Here is a 7,806-nt window from a genome sequence, read left to right as displayed (position 1 = left end):
AAGTGGTTAGGTGACCTTTATCCCACAAGTGTGCGAAATTTGCCTCAATCATATTAGTTTGCTCATAACGGTTAGGTGACCTTTATCCCATTATGAGTTCCCTAATATTTTTAAGTGTCACATAAAAGGATGGCGTTTAACTTGTTTGCCTTGTTGATTAGGGGATTTTAAGTTTTCGTTAATTCTAGTTTAAGAAAACATTTATGCTATACACCAACATGCATTTAGTATATGGTTCATTTGAAATCCATTTTCAAGTCTAGTAATTTTAGCCAATTACTTGATATAAACCATTTTATATATATGATCCTTAACATGTTCTTAATAACCGTTTATTAATTTCCTTTTAGCCGTTTTAATTTAACCATTTAAATTGACGCTTTGCATGTTGTTAATAATGTTTAATTTAACCAATTAAATTGTCATTTTTCTTGTTGTTAACTTGTGTGATTAACTTGTAGCATACAAACATACAATTCACAATCATACAATAAACAACCAAGCATGCAAAATTAATGTGTTCACAATCAAGCCATTTTGGTAGACATTTGTTTAGCCGAAAACAAATGTCACCGGTAAAGGGGTTATAACACAAAGTAGGAGATTTTAAATCTCCCACTTAATCTTGCATCCAAAATGCTTCTTCTGGTGTTCTTCATCTTGCATCTTCATCTTTTACAAAAAAATATATCCTAATACATTTTTCTCTAAAAAATGAAAATACAACCTAATCTATTTTACATGCCAAATATAAAATAAATTACATAACCAAAATAATAATATTACAAACCAAATTGCATGAATATTACAACCACATGAATGAAATAATATTACATGCCAAATGAATAAATTAAATCAACCAAACATGCAACCATTCAAACACAAGGCCAAGTCTTGATTGTGAACAACAACATACAACAAAATATGACCAAATGGCAAGTTCCAAACCCATTTGAAACCTCCCAAAATTCGGCCAAACATGTAACCCATCCAAACATATAATATCTTGCATTTTACTTTCATGCATGTACATAAAATGCAAAATTATAGTGAGTTTAATAAATCATCTCGAAGCATATTTCAACAACTTCGGCTCTAGATACCATTGTTGGGATTTAACAAGTTCCATTATGTATAAAACATTTTAAGAATCAATTAAAAGCGGAAGCATGTAATTACCATTTTAGAACATATTAATCTTTAACCAATTAAAGTTAAATCCCAATTAGGATCAAGTTGTGAAACATACTTACAAACTACGAGCAAGAAAAGGGTTTATACCTACTCCAAGCTTGTTGATGAGTGATGAAGATGATGATGATGAATGGAGTTCCAAAAGTATGAAACCTCAAGTTGTTATACCCCAAGCTTGCCACCAACACTTTGTACTTTGGTTAGGATTTAACTTACACTTGAAATAGACTTGAAAAAAAATAAAATGAGTTCTCCTAGCCCTAGGATAAGTCACGGCAGAAGCTGCTCCAATTGAGGGAGTATGCAGAATTTTTTTTGCTAGTTTTTGATGTGTATTGCATGTGTGTGTTGGTCTTGCAAAATGTATTGGTTAATATGCACATGGAATGCAAGTAACAAGGTAAAAGCAAGTCAAAAGAGCATGCCTTCTCCATACTCCCATGCCACTTCCAATTCTTTTATAAACTTATTTTATAAGACTAGATTTTATAAAACTAGTTTTTATAAAACTAGTTTTTATAAAACTAGTTTTTATAAAATTAGATTTTATAAAATACATTTTTATAAACTTGCACATTATATATTTTACAAAACTAACTTTACAAAATGTAACATAACTTAATTAATTATTTAACCTATAAATAATTAAATCCATATTATAAGTTATGTTTACATTATTTTATAAAACTAATTTTATAAAATGTAACTTAACTTTATTAATTATTTAACCTATAAATAATTAAATTCTTGTTATATAAATTATACCATAATTTATATACACATCAAGTAATATTATTTAAGAAAACCATTTTTCTTAAATTTCAAGTGTTGCGTAATTCAATCAACGATCCAATCGTTAAGATCAAAATACGATTAAGGTGTCGGTAAGCTTGTTATTGGGTATGACCCGACTTGAATCAAAACATATTAGCCACATTAATTTAATATGTCTCTCGGGCATACGAAATACCTTCAGACTACTAACTGTGGACTACCAATATTGGACAATTAAAATGAATTAAAATATTGATTATAATGTATAAAACTAAACATCTCTTCAAATTTGCCACTTGATTTCATCTTAAACCTCGTTTGTATCATGACGATTACAATCTGCGTTCAAACCTTTCATAATTCTTGAAAACACCTCAATTGAGAGGATGAACTGATCGCACTTCATCTATGGAAGAAAAGATTGATGCATATAGTTATGCACACTCGGAACCTGAGTAAACGTTTAACACGTATCTGTGCTAGCTCCTTTGGCGTTGTTATTACCGAAAATAACTTTGCAATTCCTTTTTAAATTAGCCAATTTTGTCACAACTCTAACAAATCAACTTTGACTTTCATTCGGATTAGCCTTATTATAATCTTGATATATAAGTTGCCTTTCATCATCGTTACCAGGGAACCGTTTATATCCCACCACATTAGCAGTAAACTTACCAGCAATTTCATAGATCTTTGATTTTCCGAAAAATCATTATATTCATTGAAACCTTATCATATACTCATCCGAATCTTGTAACAAGAATTGTTATACCCATTACCGGAAATCAGCAATCAGTATTTTGAATCTTGCAGCATTACTACAGCAATAGTTATAAGTATACATCTATCTTCTAGACTTACGTACTTCAATCGTGAACTTCTGAAAAGCACCCCAAACTTCTATCTCCTGTACTTCAATTATGATTAAAATTATTATTAACATTAATATTATTTTTTTAACATTAATATTATTATTTTTAACATTAATATTATTATTATCATTACTATTTTCATTATTATTATTATTATTATTATTATTATTATTATTATTATTATTATTATCATTTTTATTATTATTATTATTATAACTATATTATTATTATCAATATCACTGTTAATATTATTATCATTATTACAATAGAAAATTAATCATATAAAAACCTACTTAATAATACTATATTATAATTATTTATTTAAGGTATATAAACTAAGTATAATTAATTAAGTTATTAATGGAACACATGATTGAAACAACAATTAAATCACTAATAATATATAAATTTGTTCGTTTACCATTATATGTGTTAATATATATATAAATAATATAGGTTCGTGAATCCGAGGCCAACCTTGTACTTGTTCAATGCCATCATATGCTTAATTACTACGAAATACAATATAGTGAGTTCATTTGATTCCCTTTTACTCTTTACATTTTTGGGACTAAGAATACATGCGCTGTTTTATAACTGTTTTACTAAATGCTTTTGAGATATATTTTGAATTGAGAATACATGAGCTGCTTTTATAAATGTTTGACGAAATAGACACAAATACTAAAAACTACATTCTATGATAGAACTATTTGGATTCAGAGGTTCGATTTCTATAAAGATTGTATTATCGACCATCGGTGAAATGATTCTATCATTGCACGCATGCATTAGCTCCCGAAATGGTTCTATATAGTAGTTAGTAACAGTGAGATGATTTTGCATTGCACATACACATTAGCTACTGTTTTAGCTACCATCGGTGAGATGATTTTGCATTGCACGCATGCATTAGCTACTGATGTATTGTATTGTATTGTATTCGATTTAGTAGTTAGTAACGGTGAGATGATTTTGTATTGCACGCACGCATTAGCTACCGTTTTAACTACCTTCGGTGAGATGATTTTGCATTGCACGCTTGCATTAGCTCCCGTTGTAAAATTATATTGTATTAACTACCATGGTGAGATGATTTTGCATTGCACGACGCATTAGCTACCGTTGGTGAGTTGTTTTGAAAGGTTCCGGTGTTCTTCATATGAATGATTTTACAGCAGGAGTAAACCTGCACAGATTGTTTTCTAAATAAGAGTATCTTGTGGTCTATTATACTATTGGAAATGATTATTTATGATAAACTAATGAACTCATCAACCTTTTGGTTGACACTTTAAAGTATGTTTATTCTCAGGTATTAAAGAAAACTTCCGCTGTGCATTTGATCATATTAGAGATATTACTTGGAGTCATTCATGACATATTTCAATAGACGTCTCATTCGAGTCGTCGAGTTCATCAAGATTATTATTAAGTCAATTATAGTTGGATATATTATGAAATGGTATGCATGCCGTCAACTTTCGATGTAAAGAAAGTTTGTCTTTTAAAAACGAATGCAATGTTTGTAAAATGTATCATATAGAGGTCAAGTACCTCGCGATGTAACCAAATGTAATGTATTCATCCAGATGGATTAGGAAGGGTCATTTCACTTGGAGTTAGCATTGATGTGCCCTACAATGGTTACTTCGGAGTACAAGAGGATGGAGAGGTACCTGTGGGGACTCCCCAAGGACATTCAAGGAAATTTCACTTCATCGAAACCAGCGAATGTCCCAGAAGCTATGCGTATGGCACACCCCCAGATGAATCAAATTACCCGCCTAGATGAAATGTCCCGTTCATATCGATTATAAACGTTTCATATTAATTGATTTCGTTGCGAGGTTTTGACCTCTATATGAGACGTTTATCAAAGACTGCATTCGTTTTTAAAACAAACCATAACCTTTATTTTATTTTATCGATAAAGGTTTAAAACCATAACGTAGATTATCAAGTAATGATAATCTAAAAGATAACGTTTTACACACGACCATTACATAATGGTTTACAATAATATTACACATCGATTTAAATCTCGAAATGCAGTTTTTAAACAATATATTACAAGCATGATGACTCCAATTCTTGTCCTTAAATTAGCATGCAACAGCGAAAGTTCTTAATAATCACCTGAGAATAAACATGCTTTAAACGTCAATAAAAATGTTGGTGAGTTATAGGTTTAACCTATATATTTATCAAATCTTAAAAATAGACCACAAGATTTCATATTTCCATTTCTCATAAACATCATGCATGCATGTAGCCATCTGCATAGAAATCATTCATATGGATTGAACACCTGGTAACCGACATTAACCATAATGCATAGAATATCCCCACAGACATTGTCATCTGTATAATAATAATCTCGAAGTACTAAAGCCATCCATAGACATGAATGGGGGTTGTTAGGCCCAATAGATCTATCTTTAGGATTCGCGTCAATTAGGGGCCATTTCCCTAATTCTTATGTTACCAAACTTGAAGAGCGATATTCGATTTCGATAATCCAACCATAGAATGTAGTTTCGCGTACTTGTGTCTATTTTGTAAAACATTTATAAAAATGCATGTATTCTCATCCCAAAAATATTAGATTTCAAAAGTGGGACTATAACTCACTTTCACAAATTTTTCCTTCGTTGGAAAATAACACTTGGCCACTGGTCGATTCACGAACCTATAACAAATATATACATATATATCAAAGTATGATCGTAATATATTCACAATATTTTTTATTACGTTTTTATGATTTAAGTTTGTTATGTTAATATTCCAACGTTAGTAGTCCACAATTAGTTGTCCACAGTTAGTAGTACAGAAATAAATCAATATATATTATCTCGAATCAATCCACGACCTAGTGTATACAAGTCTCAGACTCGGTCACAACTCAAAGTATATATATTATTTTGGTATCAACCTCAACCCTGTACAGCTAACTCGAGCATTACCGCATATAGAGTGTCTATGGTTATTCCAAATAATATATATAGATGACGTCAATATGATATGTCAAAACAATGTATACGTGCCTATGGTCTATCAAGATTACATAATATATGTTAGAATACATGTATAATACAATATAAGTTAGTTAAGTTATGGTTAGTATAGATTTGTTACAAAGTTTCACGTAGCTAAAACAAGCAAAAATATCCAATTTTGTTTTACCCATAACTTCTTCGTTTTAAATCCGTTTGAGTGAATCAAGTTGCTATGGTTTTATAATGAACTGAAATTTATGAAACTAAATAGAAAAATTATAATTTTATAGTCGGAAATACAGGTTACAAGTCATTTTTGTAAGAGGTAGTCATTTTCGTCAAAAAAATGACATCTTGATGACCATTTTGAAAAACACACTTCCACTTTGAGTTTAACCATGATTTTTGGATATAGTTTCATGTTTATATGAAATATCATTTTCCCAAAAGAACAACTTTTAAATCAAAGGTTATCATAGTTTTTAATTATCCAACCCAAAACAGCCCCCGGTTTTACTACGACGGCGTATATTCAGTTTTACGGTGTTCTTCGTGTTTCCAGGTTTTAAATCATTAAGTTAACATATCATATAGATATAGAACATGTGTCTAATTGATTTTAAAGTTAAATTAGAAGGATTAACTTTGTTTGCGAACAAGTTTAGAATTAACTAAACTATGTTCTAGTGATTACAAGTTTAAATCTTCGAATAAGATAGTTATATATATGAATCGAATGATGTTATGAACATCATTACTACCTCAAGTATAGTAGGTAAACCTACTGGAAATAGCAAGAAATGATCTAGAGCTTCAAAGGATCTTGGATGGCATGGAAGTTCTTGAAGTAGAATCATGACACAAAAACAAGTTCAAGTAAGATTTTCTACTCAAATTAAGATAGTTATAGTTATAGAAATTGAATCAAAGTTTGAATATGAATATTACCTTGAATTAGAATGATAAACTACTATAAGTAATAAATGTTTCTTGATCTTAGATGATTACTTGGAATGTATTAGAAAGCTTGGAAGTATACTTGCAAACTTGAAAGTATTCTTGATTTTATGAAACTAGAACTTATAGAATTTATGAAGAACACTTAGAACTTGAAGATAGAACTAGAGAGAGTTCAATTAGATAAAGAAAATTGAAGAATGAAGGTGTTTTTATGTGCTTTAGGTCGTGATATATTGATTAGATATAAAGGATATGTAAGTTTGTTTTCTTGTAAATAAGTCATGAATGATTAATAATATTTTTGTAATCTTGCTAAATAATTCATACTAGATTACAAAAATGGTTCCCACATGTTTGATGACTCATTAAGGGCTGCTAAGAGCTGATTATTGAAGTGTATATACCAATAGTATGTACATCTAGGAGCTGTGTATTGTACGAGAACGAATACGGGTGTATACGAGTAGAATTGTTGATGAAAATGAATGAGAATGTAATTGTAAGCATTTTTGTTAAGTAGAAGTACTTTGATATGTGTCATGAAGTCTTTCAAAAGTGTAACAATACATCTTAATACATTACATGTATATACATTTTAACTGAGTCGTTAAGTCATCGTTAGTCGTTACATGTACATGTTGTTTCGGAACCTATAAGTTAACGATTTCGTTAAATGTAATTAATCCCATTGTTATTATATCTAATGAAATGTTAAATTATTACATTATTATGATAACATGATGTACTAATATATCTTAATATGATATATAAATATTAAGACATTATTACAACGATAATCGTTACGTATAGATATCGTTTTGAATTTCTTAGGTTAGTTGTCTTGTTTTGTATAAGGTTCATTGTTAATATACATAATAAGATACTTACTTATCATTTCATCATGAACATATCACAGTTTTGAAGTCAAAGTATAGCTTTGAAAAAATGTAAGGATCTAAGAGTGATGGTTTTGCTTATATCTCGAGTTGCATTCTGAGATTTCA

This window comes from Rutidosis leptorrhynchoides, chromosome 1 (assembly GCF_046630445.1).
Source record: "Rutidosis leptorrhynchoides isolate AG116_Rl617_1_P2 chromosome 1, CSIRO_AGI_Rlap_v1, whole genome shotgun sequence".
Taxonomy (NCBI): Eukaryota; Viridiplantae; Streptophyta; class Magnoliopsida; order Asterales; family Asteraceae; genus Rutidosis; species Rutidosis leptorrhynchoides.
The sequence above is the reverse complement of the archived record's forward strand: the minus strand, read 5'-3'. Positions refer to the sequence as shown.